This window comes from Oryctolagus cuniculus, chromosome 13, assembly GCF_964237555.1.
Source record: "Oryctolagus cuniculus chromosome 13, mOryCun1.1, whole genome shotgun sequence".
In the NCBI taxonomy this organism is placed as follows: Eukaryota; Metazoa; Chordata; class Mammalia; order Lagomorpha; family Leporidae; genus Oryctolagus; species Oryctolagus cuniculus.
Window position 1 is genome coordinate 34,669,525 of NC_091444.1, and position 23,586 is coordinate 34,693,110.

The 23,586-nt window shown below is 42.3% G+C and overlaps 1 long non-coding RNA gene across 2 annotated transcripts in view; it reads left to right on the forward strand.

Annotated features, from left to right (window-relative positions):
* The window catches only part of LOC103350966 (uncharacterized), an 85,631-nt gene that overhangs the window by 18,210 nt on the left and 43,835 nt on the right, over nt 1-23,586 (forward strand). For both annotated transcript variants that reach the window (XR_518801.4, XR_011381460.1), the window contains exons 2-3: nt 21,440-21,514; nt 21,624-21,762. This is a non-coding gene — a long non-coding RNA (uncharacterized lncRNA). The remainder of the gene's footprint in view (nt 1-21,439; nt 21,515-21,623; nt 21,763-23,586) is intronic.

The window sequence follows — 23,586 nt, forward strand, 5'->3', positions numbered from 1 at the left end:
GACGAAAGAACAACGCAGGGTCCTGTGTCGTTCCTCCATGAAGACGGGGAGCTACAATAACCACCCTCAATTTGCAACCACAGGCTTCTGGGAATACAGTTATTATTGGATCCAAACCCTGTCTTCTGTCATCCATAGCTTGTTGCCTGTGAGGGCAAAAATATTATATTTTGTTCATCTTTGCATCTGTGAGGCATAGCATGTGGTAATAGCTTAAATAATGTTTTGAACAATTGAAAATTATTTTCCACAAGCAATTTGTATATCATCTGCTCTGCTCACTGCCTGCCCCACCCCTTGGTACCCCTGGGTACTCACAAAATGCAATTTAAAGTCAGTTTCCTTTTATTTTTTTAAAGATGTATTTATTTGAAAGTCAGAGTTACACAGAGAGAGAAGAGGCAGAGAGAGAGAGAGAGGTCTTCCATCCGTTGGTTCACTCCCCAGGTGGCCGCAATGGCCGAACTGCGCCGATCTGAAGCCAGGAGCCAGGAGCTTCTTCCAGGTCTCCCATGTGGGTGCAGGGGCTCAAGGACTTGGCCATCTTCTACTGCTTTCCCAGGCCATAGCAGAGAGCTGAATTGGAAGAGGAGCAGCTGGGACTAGAACCGGCACCTACATGAGTTGCCAGTGCTTCAGACCAGGGCTTTAACCCACTGCACCACAGCGCTGGCCCCTAAAGTCAGTTTCTTGGAGACACCTTCTTTGATCCCAGGTCTGGGCCCCCTGTGATGAGTTCAGAGGATGTGTAGGTTTCCACTTTATGGCACCTATTATACTTTAATTAATATTTGTGTCCTGTACTAGAATATAAGCTCTAGAAAGATGGGAACTAAAAATTATCTTATCCTCAGTTCGAAAGTTCACAATCAGTGCCTGAATGCAGCTCAATAAACGTTTCAGGAACAGGTAAGTTTTGACCGATAACATTTGTGAGATTTTTTGAGACTAATACCTCTCCTCTCTCTCTACCATTCTGTTGTCTACATAGTGATTTACATCATTCCAAAACTCTTGTGTTTTTTTTCCTATTGTCACTTTCCTACTCTGCCACCTCCTGGTTGAACATATGGCATCTTGATGCATAGCTGTCCTGATGGCTATATTTCCATGCAGGAGAGCAGTCTCTTCATTCATCTTTTTGCACTTCTGCAGGGCTTTGAGATAAAACAGTAGTGTCATTCTTCTCCAAGAACTATATCTTTTGACCTCATTCCTTGGGAATGCACTCGTCTTCAAGCAATGTGGAGAAAGTTACTCCTCTCCATTATGAGAAATTGAAACATTTTTACATTAAATGAACCACTAGAGGGGGCAGTTGCATGTTTTGTTCTTATGCCTGAATTGCACCTGTAGGATATTAGGGTTAGATGATGCTGGTGACCTCCTGGGCTAGCTTCTCTCATTTCATAAACAGAAAGATGAAGTCACCCAAGGTCAACAAGTGGGTCAGTGACAAATCTGAGCCTAAGACCCAGATCTCTGGCTTTCTGCTCCAACACTGTCTATTGCAGCACACTGCCTCCTCTCTTCCTGTTCTCAGAAGATTCTCACAGGGTCTGCTGATATGGATCAATTTTGATAAGGCTAATTTGCCAAGAATTTCTGGGACTGCCAATGTCATCATCCAGCTTTATTTATTAATGGTCCACATGTATGCATGTGGGCTGGAGGGAGTAGGAGCATGAGGTAATGGAAGTTGTGCTAAATTCCATCCCTTGTGGAAAGTAAGATGTAGTGGATGTGCTTGCTGGTGTCTTTTTGTCATTTAAGCAAGCTTTCCATCACCCCTATTCCAGTAACTACTCTCCCTCCCCTCCCCTACTCACAGAGGCTGGGCCAGTGACAGGTCTGGCTAAACAGTTCCACATTCCTGCTCCTCTTCCTGATGCAGCTGGGCCTGTTAGAGTGCTTCCCAGGGATTTCTGAGTTTAAAGCTTGGTCCTGTCCCAGGGACCTTGGTGCAACAAGGATAGGAAATTAGAGATTGAACGGTCATCTTTGAAATAGGAGTGAATAAGAGAAGTAAGTGGAGACCCTGAGAGAGAGGCCAGGTGCAGTATTGAATCTTGATTGGTTCATCCTGGAGCTCTTCTCAGGTTTTTCAAGTTAGCCTAAATTTCTACGCCTAGCTACACGAGCCTCTCAAATCCCTACTCTCCCTCCCTCCCCGTTTCTTTTTTTTGTTGTTTAAAGTGTCAAACCAATCTCTTGAGGCCATGGGAATCTCTGAAACAAAAGGTTTTTTTTTTTTTTTAAATTAATAAATTTAAAGGGGAGAGTTACAGAGAAAGAGTGAAAGAGAGGGAGATATCTTCCATCTGTTGGTTCATTCCGCAAATGACTGCAATAAGCTGGGGTTAACCCAAGTGGAAGCCAGGAACCAAGGATTCCATCTTGGTTTCCCACATGGGTGGCAGGGACCCAAGCACTTGGATCATCTTCCACTGGTTTCTCAGCTACATTAGCAAGGAACTGGTTTGGAAGTGGAACAGCCAGGACTTCAACTGGCACTGCTAAGCCAAGCACCAGCCCCCACAAAAGGGTTACCCGAGCCATTAGAGATGCTAGCTAGAAAGAGGAACAGGTTTTGGGGAAAGTTTTTTGAAACTAACAGCAGCAAAGCTAGCGAGCAGTAGGAAAAGTACCTGCTGGACCTTGAGATAAGAGCATTTTATACCATTTGGAAAGGAAAGCACTGCTTACATTGAACTTGCATTGGCTATAGCTAAGAGAGGCAGGATAACATGAAGCAAGGAAAGCTTTGGGATAGAACAGTCCATAAGGAAAGGTAGCTGTTATTTCTGGATTAGTTGGAGTTAACAGTTTGGAAAGTTCATATGTAAACAGGGCATTGTTGTTCTGGTGGTAAGCCATGGTGGGATTTAAGTCAAGGCTTCAACATACATTCAGAAATATTTTGGTTGGTTTTGCCCACAGCTGTTGCCTGATGAACTTCTTTTCTCTCTTCTCCCCCTCCATCTTCTCACTCTTGTAACTACATTTAGGCTTCTAAAATTTTTTTATGAAAAGATAATAGAATAATTAGAATTTTGTCATTCACAATGAAGAATTTTTTTAAGATTTACTTATTTGAAAGAGAGACAGGGAGGGGGTGAGAGAGAGAAATATCTTCGATCTGCTGATTCATTCCCCCAAATAACTGCAATATCCAGGTGGCCCAGGCCAAAACCAGGAGCCTGGAATTCCATCCAGGTCTCCCATGAGGGTGACAGGTGCCCAGGTACTTGGGCCACCTTCTGCTGCTTTCCAAGGCACATTAGCAGAGAGCTGGATTAGAACTAGAACATCGGAGACTTGAGCCTGTACTCAAATGCCTGCATCCCAGGCAGAGACTTAATCTGCTTCACTATAACATGGGCCTCTCTTTTTTTAGTTAGTTATTTAATTATTTACCAGGGTTGGGGGGCATAGGGGGAGAGAGAGAGAGAAATCTTCCATTTGCTAGTTCACTCCCCAAATGGTTGCAACAGCCAAATAGAAGCCAGTAGCCAGGAACTCCATCTAGGTTTCCTAAGTGAGTGGCAGGGGCCCAAATACTTGGACCATCTTTTTTTTTTTTTTAAAGGTTTATTTATTTATTTGAAAGTCAGAGTTACACAGAGAGAAGAGAGGCAGAGAGAGAGAGAGAGAGGTCTTCCGTCTGATGGTTCACTCCCCAGATGGCCACAACGGCCGGAGCTGCGCCGTTCTGGAGCCAGGAGCCAGGAGCCAGGAGCCAGGAGCTTCTTCTGGGTCTCCCACACGGGTGCAGGGCCCAAGGAATTGGGCCATCTTCTACTGCTATCCTGGGCCACAGCAGAGAGCGGGACAGGAAGTGGAGCAGCCGGGTCTTGAACCAGCGCCCATATGGGATGCCAGCGTTTCAGGCCAAGGCATTAACCCACTGCACCACAGCACTGGCCCCTTGGACCATCTTATGATGAAGAATTTTGACTCATAATTATAGGGGCTATTAAAACTTACCCCCAGTACCTTGTTTTTTTGTTTGTTTGTTTGTTTGTTTGTTTGTTTTTTTAAGTAAAAACATTGACTGTGGTCACTATGGGTGTAAGGTACTATCACTGTGTCTGTGACTTAAGGTTTGAGTCAAGAGTCAATCTTTTTTTTTTTTTTTTTTTTTTTGACAGAGTGGACAGTGAAAGAGAGAGAGAGAGACAGAGAGAAAGGTCTTCCTTTGCCATTGGTTCACCCTCCAATGGCCGCGCTGATCCGAAGGCAGGAGCCAGGTGCTTCTCCTGGTCTCCCATGGGGTGCAGGGCCCAAGCACTTGGGCCATCCTCCACTGCATTCCCGGGCCATAGCAGAGAGCTGGCCTGGAAGAGGGGCAACTGGGACAGAATCCGGCGCCCCAACTGGGACTAGAACCCGGTGTGCCAGCACCGCAAGGCGGAGGATTAGCCTGTTGAGCCGCGGTGCCGGCTAAGAATCAATCTTTCAATGGCAGTCTAATGAGTGAGTAGTGCTTAACTTTCTGTATTTCCTCACTCTTGTCTTGGCCAACTCAGCCATGAAAAACATGTTGCTAGTGATGCCAAGAGCACAGGTCATGTGGCTCATTTAATTCTTTTCCATCTATGGCACAAGCACTACCTCCAAAAACACCCAGCTGTTTTGTTAACCAAGCCCTTAAGTGGTGTCAAACAATGTGGCACATCCATATTGGCTCTGGAAGGCGGCATAGGATAATGAAATGAATACTGGACTGAACCTTAGGAGAATGCTTCAGTCCCAACTCCATCCTTCTTTATTGGGAGACTTCCAGGTAAGTCATTAAACTTCTCTGGCCCAAGTTTATCAAATTTAAAAAAAGACACTTGATGGGGCCGGCGCTGTGGCTCAGCGGGTTAACGCCCTGGCCTGAAGCACCGGCATCCCATATGGGCGCCGGTTCTAGTCCCGGCTGCTCCTCTTCAGATCCAGCTCTCTTCTATGGCCTGGGAAAACACTAGAAGATGGCCCAAGTCCTTGGGCCCCTGCACCCACATGGGAGACCTGGAAGAAGCTCCTGGCTCCTGGCTTCGGATTGTCGCAGCTCCGGCCGTTGCGGCCAATTGAGGAGTGAACCAGCAGATGGAAGACCTCTCTCTCTGCCTCTCCTCTCTCTGTGTAACTCTGACTTTCAAATAAATAAATAAAATAAATCTTAAAAAAAAAAATGACACTTGAAAGACATGACCCTGAGATACCTTTTGGCTCTAGATTGACATTACCACCGATGAACAACTCAAGTGAACCCTCTATGAATGCCACATCAATCTAAACCTTCTTGTACCAAAAAGATACTGCATTTAACCCCACTGTTTTTTCATCAGTCCTTAGGGCAAGTCTGGATGTAGTAATCACTAAGTGTCTTTTAAATAGAACACTCTCTGCTGGCACCAAAAAATAGCCCTGCCCTTCTTGGCAAATTATTTGTTATCCTTAGAGCTGAGTCTTAGATATGCCAGGAAGAGCAAACGCTTTCTTCTGCAATATGAACTATCATGAAGCAGCAACTCTGTTCTTCAGGGACTGAGAGGAAAGAGCTTTCCTCACATTTTCACCTCTGTAGCCCCTGCTCCCAGTGATACATCAGCCTCCTGGGCTGTAGGAAGTGAGGGTTGCTATGTGACCAGGCCTAGGCGGTAGGCAAATGACTTCCCCCAAGGCCTTAACTAGTCGAGGAAGCAAGGAGGGTGAACTAAGAAGGGAGCAAATACTTCCTGGACCCCTGGAGAAGACTGAGTTAGATAACATGTGGGAGTGGTTGAGGGAAGGGAGGAAGGGAGTTAGTTTAGGGGAAGAGCTTACAGACAAGAGGTAGGGATGCAAGATGAACATGACAGAAGGTGGGCACTACATGAGGCTGTGTAGATGGCATCAACACAGAAGGACCGTTGCTCAGAGGAGTTAAAGACTGAAACCAAGGTCATGTCCGTTGAAGCTCCTGGTAAACTCAAGTGAGACTAATTGTTCCCTGCTTTCCTCAGGCTTCCCTTGTTGATAAGGTGCCAGTAGACTGCTAAGACCCCCATAACTGTCTGAAGCCATCTTTCCTGGGCCTGAGCTTGTCTTCATGAAGCACTGATCCAAACACAGATGCATTTGAGTTGTTCTGGATAGCAAGAAAGTGATCCAGTAGAGTTCAGAATTGCCAGGTAGGTGGAAACAGTCAACTAGACTCTAATGGATGCCTTTATTTTTTTTTTTTATTTTTTTTTTTTTTTTGCAGTCCTCGCTTATCTTCAGGGAGGACATTAAGGATCTGCAGCGGATGCCTGGATCTGTGCATAGCACCAAATCCTATATCTACTGGTTTTTTTTTTTTTATCTTTTATTTAATGAATATAAATTTCCAAAGTACGACTCATGTGTTACAATGGCTTCCCCCCCATACCGTCCCTCCCACCCACAACCCTCCCCTTTCCCACTCCCTCTCCCCTTTCATTCACATCAAGATTCATTTTCGATTATCTTAATATACAGAAGATCAGCTTAGTATACCTTAAGTAAGTATTTCAACAGTTTGCTCCCACACAGAAACATAAAGTGAAAAATAATAGATGATTTTTTTTAAATGATGAGAAATCAGATCAGACCTATTGTCATGTTTAATCCCAGTGAGAGTCAAGTTGGGAATTGATAATTTCTTTTTTTTTTTTTTTTTTTTTTTTACAGAAGATCAGTTTAGTGTACATTAAGTAAAGATTTCAATTGTTTGCACCCCCATAGAAACACAAAGTGAAATATACTGTTTGAGTACTCGTTATAGCATTAAGCCTCAATGTACAGCACATTAAGGATAGAGATCCTACATGAGGAGTAAGTGCACAGTGACTCCTGTTGTTGACTTTACAAATTGACACTCCTGTTTATGGCATCAGTAATCTCCCCATGCACCAGTTATGAGTTTCCAAGGCTATGGAAGCCCCTTGAGTTCTCTGACTCTTATCTTGTTTAGACACGGTCATAGTCAAAGTGGAGGTTCTCTCCTCCCTTCAGAGAAAGGCACCTCCCTCTTTGAAGACCTGTTCTTTTAATGGATGCCTTTAAAACACAATGTTAAGATCACTCCGTCTTGGGCCAGCACCTTGGCACAGTAGGTTAATCCTCCGCCTGTGGCGCCAGCACCCCATATGGGTGCCGGGTTCTGGTCCTGGTTGCTCCTCTTCCAGTCCAGCTCGCTCTCTGCTGTGGCCCGAGAGGGCAGTGGAGGATGGCCAAAGTGCTTGGGCCCCTGTACCCGCATGGGAGACCAGGAGGAAGCACTTGGCTCCTGGCTTCAGATTGGCACAGTGCCGGCCGTGGAGGCCATTTGGGGAGTGAACCAACAGAACAAAGACCTTTGTCTCTGTCTCATTCTCTCACTGTCTATAACTCTACCTGTCAAAAAAAAAAAATCACTCCGTCTTACAGTTAGCAAAGCTGGGACATGAATTTGCTTAGTATTGAATTTGTTTGCCTCATGGTAAGAACTCCATAAGTGGCTGCTATTTTTATTGATATTGTTATAATTGTCCTTACTGATAGGTATTGACTATTCATCTGTTCCCTCCACCCCTAAGATTTTGCCTCTATGATTATTTTGGAGATTATGAATGTCATTAAAATAGGCTTTGTCATCTTTTAAATTCCACTTGATAGGCTTCTTTTCCCATTCTGCTACCTATGTGAGTGTATACTCAAGTTTCCTTCAGCCAATCACCAGGCAACATTCACAGCAACTTTGCCCACATAATCCATACCTAACATACCAAAATCTCTGACTCAGTAAAACACAAACCACATGCTACTGCATTGTGCCAAGGAAAAGCCATCTTCCTTTCATTCCTGATCTTCAGTTGTGGAATGTTTTATGTATGTTTAATATGGTGTGTACCTTCCCTCAAATTCACTGAATTTTGGTAGGGGTAATCTGACCCCTGGGTGAGTCTAATGTCTGCCTAGCATTAGCTGTTGGCCTGTGAAACTGCCTCACCTGAAGTTGTACTTGCTGCCCATAGCAGCAGCTGACAGTAATAGCAAGATGTGCATTAGAAGGACTCACATCCTGGAATGATGTAATGTTTCTGAACATGTGGTGCTTGGATCACATGAGGTCTAACATCATCTGGAGCAGGGAGCTTCCGGGAATGCTGCCACCAGCAACTTTGCCGGGTACAGCTCTTTTAGGAGACAGAAAAAAAAAAAGCAAAGCAGAGCATAACATAAGCAATGTGCCAGTTTCAAAAATTTGAGTAGTCAGTAGTTGTAATACATACTCCAGACTCCAAACCCACACTCCTTAGCACCCAAATTCATAATGCCAGTAACGCAAAAAGACCTTGGGAGGCTTTATCTGGCTCAAACTTCAGCTCCAAGGAAGATTATATTTAAAACTTCAGTGCACATGAAACCCTCCAGGAGAATGATGGTGGATAACCTGCTTTGGCACTGGGATTTGAGCAGTGGACTAGCTCCGAATTCTCGGCAGCACTAGCCAGATGTGTGAGGGGGAGCCAGGGGGGTGGTAGTCACTGGGGAATGTGTAGGTAGATCCCTTCCGTGCATTCTATTGGGTAGAGAGAATCTTGGGGAAGAACATAGGGGTCAGTAGTGAAGCTTCTATAAGCCCCCAGATGGACTAAATAGAATATTTTAAAATATCCTGCTTTGATTAATCATGGTGATATTTTTAATTGCAAAATTTCAAGTCTATCAAAAATTACTATAATAAAGAAGCATATGTGTGTGTGTGTATATATATATCTCCTTCGTCTCATCATTTAAAAGTACTTTTCCATATTTGCTTGTGTGTGTGTGTGTGTGTGTGTAAGTCTTTAGGTAATACTTAAACAGATACATGCATACACATATATTTAGGTTATAGTCTATAAACATTAAAAATAAAGCAATTTACCTATAAATTTTCTGAACTATTGTGGTAAATTGTCCAGATTTTTCAAACCTGGTGTCAACTGTCTCTTCTTCTTGATCATCTCATGTTGATGTTGAAGATTTCTTTTTATTTATTTGAGGAGAGAGAGAAAGAGCAAGAAAGCATGCAAATGCATTCTCATCCACTGGTTCATTCCCCATATGTCTACAATCGCTAAGAGGCTGATGCCAGTAGCTGGGAACTCAACCCAGGTCTCCCATGTGGATGGCAGGAATCCAATTACATTAGCCGTCACTGCTGTCTCCCAGTGCCTTAACAGGAAGCTGGAATCAGGAGTCAGAGCTCAAAATTGAACACAGGTTCTCAAATGTGGGATGTGGGCATCTTAAGCAGTTTGCCAACTACTGGCCTGAGAATGACTTCTTTAGAATCAAGAAGTTGGTTGTCGGGCCGGCGCTGTGGCGCAGTGGGTTAACACCCTGGCTTGAAGTGCCAGCATCCCATATGGACGCCAGTTCTACTCCCGGCTGCTCCTCTTCCAATCCAGCTCTCTGCTATGGACTTGGAAAGCAGTAGAAGATGGCCCAAATTCTTGGGCCCCTGCATCCATGTGGGAGACCTGGAAGAAGCTCCTGGCTCCTGGCTTCGGATCGGCGCAGCTCCAGCCATTGCAGCCATCTGGGGAGTGAACCATCAGATGGAAGACTTCTCTCTGCCTCTTCTCTCTCTGTGTAACTCTGACTTTCAAATAAATAAATAAATCTTTAAAAAAAAAAAGTTGGTTGTCGCATTTATTTCTCTACACTTAAAGAAGAACTATGTCTTTTACCTTCTCAATGTAAAAACAAGACATCTAGTACTACCACAAAACACAGTATCTGCCTCCTGATTTTTCACCAAAGAGGAAAGGAAGATATTGAGCATGCAAAATGACTTCTCTAGGGTCCTGGCCAAAATGGACAATGGCCAGGATTAAAATATTTTCAGTTTCCATATTTTTATACCAACCACAGAAGAGCAAAGCTTGTTTTGTGACACTGACTTTTCTGTTGTATCTCCTACTTAGCAAAGGTCATGTAAGGAAATTTGTACCTATTCAACTCTGAGTTCTTCAGTCTCCATGCTGCTTGTTAACTCCTTCTATGTGTGGAGTTTTTAGTGTAACAATATATGGTGTTAAAAAAATCTTTTTGTGGTACCCCCATCTTAAATCTCCAACCCAGCCTTCTCACTTCCCCATATCATGTCCTCCTGTGCCCTATATACCCACAGGTGTACATCACCACTGAAGTTAGCAATTCAAATCAGCAATGGATTATTGAGTATCTACTGAGTTTCAGAGTTAGGTCTTTGAGATCCCTGGCTTGATTTCTGCCCTCATAGAGTTTATCATGTAGCAGGGGAAACAGACATTAAACAAGTAACTTCACTTGTGCTGCTTGTTATATTAGGAGTTCAGCTTTTTATGAAAACTTACTACAAAAGGGAGTTGAACCTAGGTTAAATGAGGGAGAGTATCCCTGGGAAAGAGATATTTAGGCTGAGATCTGAGGAAAGAGTAGGAGTCAATCAGGAAATGAAATTAGGGGATGATAATTAGAGGAGAGATAAGAATATTCTTAACAGAGGAAACAGCTATTCATAACCCTGGGAATAATACACAGTGAGGCACAGTCAAGGAATAAGAGCAATCTGGTAGGTCAATGTTCACAAGGGACAAAATGGTTTACTACTTACTCCTGACCACAGCAGATATATACGCTGGAAGTCAGCTTCTATCCCCCTCTTTTTTTTTTAAAGGCAGAGTTAGAGAGAGAGACAGAGAGAAAGATCTTCCTTTTCCATTGGTTCACCCCCCAAATGGCCACTACGGCCGGTGCGCTGTGCCAATTCAAAGCCAGGAGCCAGGTGCTTCCTCCTGGTCTCCCATGCGGGTGCAGGGCCCAAGCACTTGGGCCATCCTCCACTGTCCTCTCGGGCCACAGCAGAGAGCTGGACTGGAAGAGGAGCAACCGGGACAGAATCCGGTGCCCCAACCGGGACTAGAACCTGGGGTGCTGGCCTTTAGGCATCCCTTTCTCACTGGCTCAAGAACTGTTTCTAAAAAGTGACAGGTCTTTAGTACCAATAGCTTGATAGGGTAGAGATATTTTTTTAAAAAGAATTATTTTTTTTTTTTCAAAGATAGAGTTACAGAGAGAGGTAGAGATAGAGAGAGAGGTCTTCCACTGGTTCTCTCCCCAGATGGCCGCAATGGACAGAGCTGCATTGATCTGAAGCCAGGAGCCAGGAGCTTCCTCCAGGTCTCCCACGTGGGTGCAGGAGCCCAAGGACCTGGGCCATCTTCTGTTATCCCAGGCCATAGCAGAGAGCTGGATCAGAAGAGGAGCAGCTGGGACTAGAACCGGCACCCATATGGGATGCCAGTGCTGCAGGCAGAGGATTAAGCCACTGTGCCACAGCAGATATTGAAGATATTGACATAGAAGATATCGATAGATCAGTACTTCCTGCCTTATAACAGGTGAGGAACTGAGGCCCAAAGAGGGTAACTTGTCAAGGCAACTGGGACTTGAACACGAGTTAGCTGACCCCAGAATTCCTATGTTGGGAGATCATCAAGTGTGAGGTTCTCAATACCCAAGAAAGACAAAACCAGGATCTGTAGGGGTCAGAGAAGCGCAGACTCAGAAGACTCTGTAGCTTTTGGAAAAGGAGCCTAGTGCTACATCTACCCACAGTACATATTAGAATTTGGATAAGCCATCTTTTGTCTTACACATTGTTTTTCATAATATCTCTCTTTTTAAATATTTTACTTATTTGAGAGGTAGAATTATAGACAGATAAAGGGAGAGACAGAGAGAAAGATCTTCCATCCACTGGTTCACTCTCCCAAACAGCTGCAATAGTCAGAGCTGGGCCAATCCAAAGCCAAGACCCAGGAACTTCCTCTGGGTCTCTCACACTGGTGTACTTGAGTCATCTTTCACTGCATTCCCAGGCCATAAGCAGAGAGCTGGATTGGTAGAGGCGCAGCCAGAACACAAACTTAGCCCACTATGCCTCAGCGGTGGCCCCTTTCATAATCTCTTGAAGCTTTCTGATACCAATAATTGTTTCACTTAGCTAAGTATTAAAAATAATAAAACATATTCATCACTGTGTGTATCTACTCTTGCAGAACCTTCTTTTCATTCCTAAATTGAGAACTGTTTTTCTGGAGTCTTTGGGTAGCCATCAAGCCAGTCCAAACCTGTCCTGGATTAATCCAGATACAAAATGATTTTTGACCCATACCTCATCTTACAGTGAGAAGTCAACCTTATACCATTTATGCTGTGCTTACATTACTCACTCACAGTTAAAACCTGTCACTTTTTCCTATTGTGATCACTAAACACTGAGGGAGACATGTAGAATCAATAACACCATAAAAAATTGTTTCTTTTGAAAGGCTGGGTTAAATTCTATTATTTATGCACTGAAGGCATGAAGTTAGAAGAGAAAAAATTCAGTCAGAATTTTGGTTCCAGCTATAATGGAGTAGTAGGTATGGGTTCATCTTTCTATAGCAAACAAGTACAAAACTGGATAAATGTATGAAGCAACTCTCAGTCGTTAAACATCAGACCCCGTAGGCTGAAGCTTTCTGAAGCTTTTTGAGGAAAAAGGAAACACACAAAGCAAACTTCATCTTCTCCCTGACTTCCTGTTTAGGGGTCATTTCCAAAACATGGCAAAGAGAAAAGCAACCAAAGTGGTGAAAACAGAAACTAAGATTCAGAGATGTTGAGAGAGGTGGAATGTAAGGTGTTGGGGGAAGGGGAAGCTACACAGAAAGGAAGACCCAGAAATCTGCAAAGGAGTCCTCTTGAATCACAAGCCAAACACTGAGTTATATGTGCAGATGGGCAGACCCTATGGAGCTGGCTGGAGATTCTGCAGATTCACAGTGCTGGGGAGACATTGGAATTCTAACATAAGACAGCCAGTAAGAGTCCTGATAATAACCTTGGTCATTCAGGTGAGATCATGCAAAGGCCTTTAGGGAAGAGCTAACTCCTACAGTTAAGGCTACTTTTCACTGAGACTTATATGAGGAGTCTTCAAAAAATTAATGGAAAACACACTTTTCTTTTCACTAAAATAAACTGACACTAACTTGTTACAGCATGTCTTAATGGAATGTAGTTGGAGACACTAAGAAGGGTATGATGCCAGTTGGAAAAGAGCCCCTAAAAATGCAACTTGCATGCTGCTCAAATTGAAGCAAGAATATCCAATTGATGGTAAAGCTTGGGTATACAAATGATGAAATCTTTGATAACTTATGGGTTATGGGTACAATGCCTCCACCTTTAAAAAAGAGTGGTTTAGCCGGCGCTGCTGCTCAATAGGCTAATCCTACACCTAGCAGCGCCGGCACACCGGATTCTAGTCCCAGTCGGGGCACCGGATTCTGTCCCGGTTGCCCCTCTTCCAGTCTAGCTCTCTGCTGTGGCCCGGGAAGGCAGTGGAGGATGGCCCAAGTCCTTGGGCCCTGCACCACATGGGAGACCAGGATAAGTACCTGGCTCCTGCCTTCTGAGCAGCGTGCCAGCCGTCACAGCCATTGGAGGGTGAACCAACGGCAAAAGGAAGACCTTTCTCTCTGTCTCTCTCTCTCACTATCCACTCTGCCTGTCAAAAAAAAAAAAAAAACAGTTTACAAATGGATAATTCATTTTAAGAAGGGACAGGATGGTGTTGAAGATGAGTCCTTCAACAACAGATAATCCACATCAATCTGAGGAAAAAAATTAATCTTGTTTGTGCCCTAATTGAAGCAAACCAACATTTAACAGCAGAAATGGTAACCAACACTATAACTATTTCAATTGGTTCATCTTATACAATTCTGATTGAAATATTATGCTGGAGAAAACTTTCTGCTCCATGGATGCCAAAACTATAGTGCCTGGATCAACTATAGAGAAGAGCAGAGTTTTCAATAGAAATTTGAAGGGCCGGTGCTGTGGCATAGCCGTGAGGCCGCTACCTGCCATGCCGGCATCCCATATGGGTGCTGGTTCAAGTCCTGGCTGCTCCTCCTCCAATCCATCTCTCTGCTATGGCCTGGGAAAGCACTAGAAAATGGCCCAGGTCCTTGGGCCTCTGAATGGGAGGCCTAGAGGAAGCTCCTGGCTTCTAGCTTTGGGTCAGCACAGCTCCAGTTATTGTGGCTGACTGAAGAGTGAACCAGTGGATGGAAAACCTCTCTCTCTCTCTCTCTCTCTCTCTCTGTCTGTCTCTAACTCATTCAAATAAATAAAATAAGCCTTTTTTTTTTTTTTAAGATGCCTTTGTTAAAAAAAACAACTCAGTTGAACAATACTGCTCTGGAATGTGTCCTCATGGATAACAGGATATATTCTTAGAAGATAACTTTATGAATGCTATTGTCTGAACTGTACTTACGTCAAGTTCCTTGAGAGCAGAAGGAATCTGATCATCCTAATAAGTGGGCAAGAGATGCTACACACAGCCTTTGTTCCTAGTCTTCAAGACCTGTTCGCATGCCTAGGAGGAGTTGCTTCAAGGACCAAAGGTCCCTTTGCATCCCACAGGGACAAGGTCTTCCTAATGAGTTCTTCCACTCCATGTGGCTTGATGGATAAGTAATCTCAGAGTCGTCTTTTATGAGGTCCCATAAGATCTTGTTCACGTTAACATCTTTCACTCATCCAGCCAGCCAGAGATAGATAAGATCCTAAGCTTTAAATTTGACCCAGAACAGGGAAGGAGAAGAAATGAAGCATAGGAAATTCTATTTACACCTCAAGCCCAAACCAAAGGTCTACCTATCCCCACCAAAGCTACATTAAGAGTTATTGGCATTGGCTTGAACCTGAAGGCAAGGCAGGATGAGGGCATTCATTGTTTACTAAATACTAACTATTGTCATCAAAGCTCCATCTGCTAAGGTTTGAATGTGTACCCACCAAGAATTTTAAAAGTTATTAAAAGTTAATGGCCAGGGCCGGCACCGTGGCTCACTTGGTTAACCTCCGCCTGTGGCGCCGGCATCCCATATGGGTGCCGGGTTCTAATCCCAGTTGCTCCTCTTCTGGTCTGGCTCTCTGCTGTGGCCCGGGAAGGCAGTGGAGGATGGCCCAAGTGATTGGGCGCCTGCACCCGCGTGGGAGACCGGAGGAAGTACCTGGCTCCTGGCTTTGGATGGGCATAGCTCCAGCCGTGGCGGCCATTTGGGTGGTGAACCAACGGAAGGAAGACCTTTCTCTCTGCCTCTCTCCCTCACTGTCTAACTCTGTCTGTCAAATAAAAAAAAGAAAGTTAATGGCCAATGTGATGGTATTAAGGGATCTGATCTTTAAGAGGTGATATGTCATGAAGGCTGTGGTCCTCATGAATGGAATTATAGGCCCTTGTAAAGGAGGTCTCATTCAGTGTTCTCAGGCTTGCCCACCTTCCACTATGTGTGGACACAGCATTCATTCCCCACAGAGGATACAGCAATAGGTGCCATATTGGAAGCAGAGAACAGCCCTCACCTGGTAACCCAAACTTGGTGCTTTGATCATGGGCTTCCCAGTCTCGAACTGTGAAAAATACATTTCTGTTGTTTACAAATTACCCAGTCTCAGATATTTTGAGAAACACATTTTATCTTCTTTCTCTGGGAGATGCTGACTATTTTCTTCTTTCTGAAAGTCTCCTGGCTTAGCTTCAAAGACACTACAATCTGAGTTTTAGTTCTACCTCTTTGGCCATTCATTAAAAAAATGCCTTTATTCCTCATTTTCACCCTCCATGAAGCTGATATTCCCAGTGATTCCATATTCAACTCCTCCCCATTTTGAATTTTTCTTGGACAAAGCGCCTACATCCCTGATTTTCCTATCATGTATTAATACTCGAGTATTCTATTTACATCTTATGTCTTGCTACTGAGTGCCACAATTGATGCTCAGTGACTAAATATCACTACGTGGATGTCCCACAAGCAATCCAAGTTTATTTTAAACTTAACCTATCCCATTAATGTGACTTAACCTTGCCCATTGTCAAATTTTCCTCTGTTTTCAACCAAGGCTTATCCTTGCCAGCACCTCTCATCTTTGCTGGTCAATTTTTTTTTTTTTTTTTGCCAGGCAGAGTTAGACAATAAGAGAGAGAGAGAAAGAGAGAGGTCTTCCTTTCTGTTGGTTCACTCCCCTAATGGCCGCTACAGCCGGTGCTGCGCCGATCCAAAGCCAGGAGCCAGGCACTTCCTCCTGGTTTCCCATGTGGGTGCAGGCACCCAAGCACTTGGGCCATCCTCCGCTGCAGAGAGCTGGACTGGAAGAGGAGCAACCAGGACTAGTACCCGGCGCCCCAACCGGGACTAGAACCCCGGGTGCCGGCACCGCAGGCAGAGGATTAGCCAAGTGAGCCACGGCACCGGCCTGCTGACCAATTTTAACCAGGATTATGTTTCTGTTATCCTAGGCTTCCTCCAGTAGCCTGAACCACAGAACTCCATGGAAACAACTAATGTATAACAAAAGTTTTTACAAGACTATATTCAATGTTGGTTAGGATACAACATCATGGGCACTATTATATATTATGATGGAAATGTAAATCTGTACATTAATAACAAGCAATTTGATAATATATGTTCTTACTAATATCTGAACACACCTTGAAAATCCATTTGGTCCATAAAATAATGTAGTGAGATAGAGATCAGTCTGGCATAGAGAAGCTTAGGAGACTATACTGCCCTATGATGCCAAATTATTATTCCTAATGACATCACAGGAATAAACATTGTGTTATCTTAAGACTAGCTTATCTGAATCATTTTTTCCACAAAAGTTTCAGCATCATTTTTTTTATCTTTTATTTAATGAATATAAATTTCCAAAGTACGACTCATGGGTTACAATGGCTCCCCCCCCATACCGTCCCTCCCACCCACAACCCTCCCCTTTCCCACTCCCTCTCCCCTTCCATTCACATCAAGATTCATTTTCGATTATCTTAATATACAGAAGATCAGCTTAGTATACCTTAAGTAAGGATTTCAACAGTTTGCTCCCACACAGAAACATAAAGTGAAAAATAATAGATGATTTTTTTTTAAATGATGATGAAATCAGATCAGACCTATTGTCATGTTTAATCCCAGTGAGAGTCAAGTTGGGAATTGATAATTTCTTTTTTTTTTTTTTTTTTTTTACAGAAGATCAGTTTAGTGTACATTAAGTAAAGATTTCAATTGTTTGCACCCCCATAGAAACACAAAGTGAAATATACTGTTTGAGTACTCGTTATAGCATTAAGCCTCAATGTACAGCACATTAAGGATAGAGATCCTACATGAGGAGTAAGTGCACAGTGACTCCTGTTGTTGACTTTACAAATTGACACTCCTGTTTATGGCATCAGTAATCTCCCTATGCACCAGTCATGAGTTTCCAAGGCTATGGAAGCCCCTTGAGTTCTCCGACTCTTATCTTGTTTAGACAAGGTCATAGTCAAAGTGGAGGTTCTCTCCTCCCTTCAGAGAAAGGCACCTCCCTCTTTGAAGACCTGTTCTTTCCACTGGGATCTCACTCACAGAGATCTTTTTGCCAGAGTGTCTTGGCTTTCCATGCCTGAAATACTCTCATGGGCTTTTCAGCCAGATCCGAGTGCCTCTAGGGCTGATTCTGAGGCCAGAGTGCTATTTAGGACATCCGCCATTCTATGAGTCTGCTGAGTATCTCGCTTCCCATGTTGGATCACTCTCCCCTTTATTTATTCTATCGGTTAGTGTTAGCAGGTACTAGACTTGTTTATGTGCTCCCTTTGACTCTTAGTCCTTTCATTATGATCAATTGTGAACTGAAATTGATCACTTGGAATAGTGAGATGGCATTGGTATATGCCACCTTGATGGGATTGAACTGGAATCCCCTGGTATGTTTCCAACTCTACCAATTGGGGCAAGTCAGCCCGAGCATGCCCCAAATTATACATCTCTTCCCTCTCTTATTCCCACTCTTATGTTTAACAGGGATCACATTTCAGTTAATTTTCAACACTTAAGAATAACTGTGTGATAATTACAGAATTAAACCAGTCATATTAAGTAGAACAGACAAAAAAAATACTAAGAGGGATAATGTATTAAGTTGTCCATTAACAGGGCTATGAATTTTCAGCATCATTAACCCATTTTAAAATCACATCACCCAAAGTTCCCTCTACAGCCATTTGTTTTTTTTTTTATTATTATTATAGAAAGCTTTTATTTAATACATGTAAATTTCATAAGTACAACTTTTGGATTATAGTTGTTGTTCCCCCCATACCCGTCCTCTCTCACCTCAAAACCATCCCACTTCCTACTCCCTCTCCCATCCCATTCTTCATTAAGATTCATTTTAATTATCTTTATATACAGAAGATCAACTCTATACTAAGTAAAGGTTTCAACAGTTCGCACCCATACAGACACACAAAGTATAAAGTACTGTTTGAAGACTAGTTTTACTGTTAATTCTCATCTGCAGCCATTTGTTGTCCATCATTCTAACAGCTCTCAGTTCCTTCTATTAGGCTATCAGAGCAGATAATTTGAGTCAAGCCTTGACACTCCAATCTGGGCATGCATCCGGATGTCCTCATTGGTCTCAGCTATTACTGTTTTCTGCCTCTTGTGGGCGCTAAGAATGCTAGATATGAGGCCCTCATCAGCTAGAACTTGAAGGATCCCCTGCAGATTCAAGGCACTTTGCAATCTCAGATGCAATTGGATTACTTATATGTATAAAGTAATAAACATGGAGATAGCAAAGACTTCCAACTATATCAAACAAACCACATCTCACAAAAGGAGACTATAAAACCTCATAAATAAAATTTAATGCAAAATTGGCACTAGGACCCATCAGAAAGTAAACCTTCAAACACATAGGGAAATCAAAGAAGCAAATAATATAGACCAATTGGATGAGTGAATTGGAGCTATAATGTGATACTTTAGCCTCTAGGTCTGTGTGTCTAAAGTAGTTTGCCCCAATTCTGCTTAGGAATCTCTATTCCATTTAATGTCATTAAACAGGAGTCTCCAAAATGATTCTCAATTTCTATTGAATGAATTTATCCTAAGTCAGCAAGTAAAGATATGAATTAAGATTTGTTGTCTAGATTGTTCAATGTAATATTATTTATTATAATGTAAAACTAGTAGAAATAACTAAATATCTAGTCATAGATTATAATAAATAGTAATACTGTGAACATTATACTGCCATTAAATTTATATTTTAAAATAATTTTAATGTCATGGTAAAATGCTCATAGTATATTCAACAAAAACAGAATATAAAATAAATATAGATGTGATTCAGTTAAAATCTAAATATATAAAAATATGTACACTGAAAAATAAGAGATAAAGAAAATACACGGAAGGGTGGAATTAGAGGAGATTATCCCATAATGTATAATTGTTATCTTTAGAATAAGAGAAAAGTAGAAAAGACATCAGACTGTCTCTGATTTATTAATTAGTACCTGGTGAGATATAGTTCTATTTCTATATTCTCTTCCTTCAATCACATTTGAGTATTTTGGAGAATAAAAACCCTGTGTACTAATACTTTTGTGTATCATCTTTATAGTGCAGGTTTCTTGCATATGGAGGCAGTCAGCCAGGGAATCCGAGGAGAAGCAGCTAATATTCCCATATCAGTGATCACTTCTAGGAGAACCCTATGGTGAATCTGTCAGTAAAAGTGTTGGTGGCTTACTGTGTGAAAGTCTACAGCAATAGGGGCGGTGCTCTGCTCTGGTGTAGCTGGTAAAGCTGCCACTTGCAGTGCTGGCATCCCATATGGGCGCCGGTTCGTATCCCGGCTGCTCTGCTTCTGATCCAGCTCTCTATTACGGCCTGGGAAAGCAGTAGAACATGGCCCAAGTCCTTGGGCCCCTGCACCCACATGGGAAACTCCTGGCTTCGGATTGGCGCAGCTCCGGCCATTGCGGCCAACTGGGGAGTGAACCAGCGGATGGAAGACCTCTCTCTCTGCCTCTCCTTCTCTCTCTTTGTAACTCTGACTTTCAAATAAATAAATAAATCTTTAAAAAAAAAAGGTCTACAGCTATGAAGATGCCACAATTCCAGTTGTAGAGAAATAGGAACAAAAAGTTAGGTTCAAGCATGTTTGAGTCTCAGTCCCAACTTCATCATATAATGGCTAGGTGACTTCTCTGAGCCCCAGTCTCAGCAACAGTGATACCACTCTTCACAGTATTCATGAAACATAAAGGAGGCACAGTGCCTTATAAATTATTGGTAATTTCCCTCCTCTTTTTGAAGAATGGTTCATTTTTAAAGGAAAGGACATTGCAAATAAATAAAATTGTCATCAGTTTCCACAATTTATTAAATTTCTTTTTTTTAAAGAACTTAAAATTAAATTTTAAATGTTATCTGTGTGGACAGAAACTGCCCACATCTGGAAAACTGGAGGTTGAATAATTGTTCTTGCTGCTAGCAATTAACATTTTTGTTGTTTGTTTGTTTGTTTTTTGTATTTCCCTAAAAATCTCTTGGCTGTTTCATCAAATTTGATTGGGGTACGATTGCTGACTCCACAGGGGCCTAAGGTTAGATATTAGATAACAAAGCCACACAGAGACCAGGAGAGATGAGTAATGTATTTCAGTTCATTTATTTTCAGAAGCCTTGTGAGGCAGGAGAAAAGAAGGATGGGAAGAACTACTAAAGACAACCAGTTTTAGGGAACAAAAGGATATCATTTTTTGTAATACTGGGAAGTGAGATTACTTTTGATAAAGTATTTTTCTTATAATTGGAGTAACTGTGGGGCCAGTGTTGTGGTACAACAAGTTAAGTTGCTGCCTGCGATACCAGCCTCCCATATTGAGCACAGAATCATGGCTGTTCCACTTCTGATCCAGCTCCCTGCTAATGCACCTGGGAAAGCAGCAGAAGATGGCCCAGGTACTAGGGCCCTTACTTCCATATAGGAAGCTGGGATGGAATTCCTGGCTTCTGGCTTTAGCCTAGACCAACCCTGGGTGTTGTGGCCAATTGGGGAGTGAATCGACAGATAGAAATTATCTGTCACCGTTTCTGTCCCTCTTTGTTGGTCACTCTGCCTTTCAAATGAATTGATAAATCTTAGATTTAAAAAAAAAAGGACTGGAGGAGCTGCTGTTTCTTTTGTGTTTCTCTCATAATACAGGGACATTAAAATATAGGCAATAGGATCATATAAAATTTAATTTTCACTCTAGTTCACCCTTAGCTGTGACTAGTCGGTTAAGAAGTGATTCTCAAAACAGTTTTTTCTTTGTCATCTATTTTATATTTTTTCATATTACTAAAAACACTTCTCTAGTGTTTCATTTCATTCTATTAAAATTGGACCTTTACATTGTCCTTTGTGTCATAAATGGGAAAGCAAGTCACTCTTGTGGGATCTTTAAGTATCTCTCTAACACAACTACAGAAGTTAGAAGCATATAAAATGAATGGATTTATTGTATTCACAGGTCCAAGAGAAAAAGGCATGCCACACCGTACAGGGGACCTCTCCAGAGTAAGAACAAGGGAGCAGACTCAACCAAGTGAGTAGGTGACAGAGGGGACCCTGAACAAGTGCCTTTGGGGGGCCTCAATTAGAGCATCTAAGAAAAGGTGTGAGAGGATTTCATTGGTGCATTTGAATGTCACTAGGTCACAGTCAGGGAGGATGAGAAGGAGAACTTGTGCAGGTCCCAGCCTCTTCACACCGATGCACCTGCTTCGCTTGGATGTGGTACTTACAGCCTGTGTGTGGGGATGGTGAGCCATCAGAAAACTATAAAACTTGCAGGTATGTATATGTGTTGAAAAGTTGCATTGTACCCCTTAAAAATACACAAGTATTATGTAATAATCTGAAATTTAAAAAAAATGAAAATAAGATATTTGAGAATAAGAATAAAATTTTGAGAAAAAAATGTGTAATACTCCCTTACTCTACAGGGAAGTGTGAAGGTGATAACAGTAATTAGCTTGGACTATTTATGCATTTAACAAGCCAGTCAGTTCAACCAGGAAAAGAAAGAAAACCACTAATAATGATTGATTAAATTTTAGTGTGAGCATGTCAACACTATTTAATGCTGCCTGTGTGTACCATTCCATCTGCATGATCTTATTCCTGAACCTGCTTTGAGAAATACTGCGTGTGTCAGCATGTCATCTAAGTTCAAGAATCTTTGATCCTTATGCTACAAATTCCTTAGTATGTTACTTTCTTTTCATCATCTCAATGTAGCTCCTCTATATCCTCCATATACCATATCTTCATTTGCAGCTGGGAGGAAAGGGAGAGAAGAACAGAAAGAGTGTGCCTATCAGGCTTTGGTGTTTTCATTGAAAATCGTTGTTTTTCTAGCTTTTTTTTTTTTTTTTTTTGGACAGGCAGAGTTAGACAGTGAGAGAAAGAGAGAGACAGAAAGGTCTTCCTTTTCCGTTGGTTCACCCCCTAAGTGGCCGCTATGGCTGGTGTGTTGCGGCTGGTGCGCTGCGCTGATCCAAAGCCAGGAGCCAGGTGCTTCCTCCTGGTCTCCCATGCAGGTGCAGGGCCCAAGCACTTGGGCCATCCTCCACTGCCTTCTCGGGCCACAGCAGAGAGCTGGACTGGAAGAGGAGCAACCGGGACAGAATCCGGTACCCCAACCGGGACTAGAACCCAGTGTGCCGGTGCCACAGGCGGAGGATTAGCCTAGTAAGCCGTGGCGCCAGCCTGTTTTTCTAGCTTTTACACATGGTAGAATGCATCTTGCATCTCACCGGCCAGATTTATGTTACTTGTTCCTTCCTAACTGTAAAGATCCTCATGAAATGTTTTTCCTTTGAAAATGTCTCCTTTTTTTTTTTTTTTTTTTTTTTTTTTTTTTTTTTTAGTCAGACTCATTTTAGCCCCTGAAGACATCCCTGTGATGCTCTGTTTTCCTGTTCAATCTGAGCTGGGTACATTCTGTGCTTGATACAGAAACCCAGGACACTTCTGGCTCCAAATCCTAGGAATTTTCTTCTTTGCTCCATGTAAGATCCTGTTTCTTGGATGCTTGATTCTTAGTCTACTCGCTTGCCTGGTTGTAAACATCCTTCTAGCTTTTTGAAAGATCTTGCATACGGTTAGATGAAATGTGTTCTATATAGTGTTACACTTGAATAGTAGCTTGGCTGAATAGAATTTTAGATTGATAGTAATTTTTCTTTGGCTTTTAAAGGTAGTGCTTTCCAATGATGTGGTTGAGAAATTTAGTGTTATTCTTAATCTAGAACTTGTGTATGTATTCTACTTTTCTCTCTGATGATTTTCAGTCTGCTCTCTGTTCTAAATCTAGTTTGATTGTGTGTGTGTGTGTGTGTGTGTCTTTTTCGTTTGGGGCACCTGAAGGCCTTTTTAAATTGAAGATGTTTACTTTGCAAGTAATTCTAAGCAAGTTCTCATATTATTTCTTTACTCATCATTTTTTTTTATTCTCCCCATTTTATATATTCTCTTTTTCTGGAACACCTAATAATTCAATATTGTGATTCTTGGATTACTCCTTTTATTCTCTTATTTTTATTTTTTATCATTAACAATCTCTTTTACTTTTTAGGCTACTTTTTTTTAAAAACATTTATTTATTTATTTGAA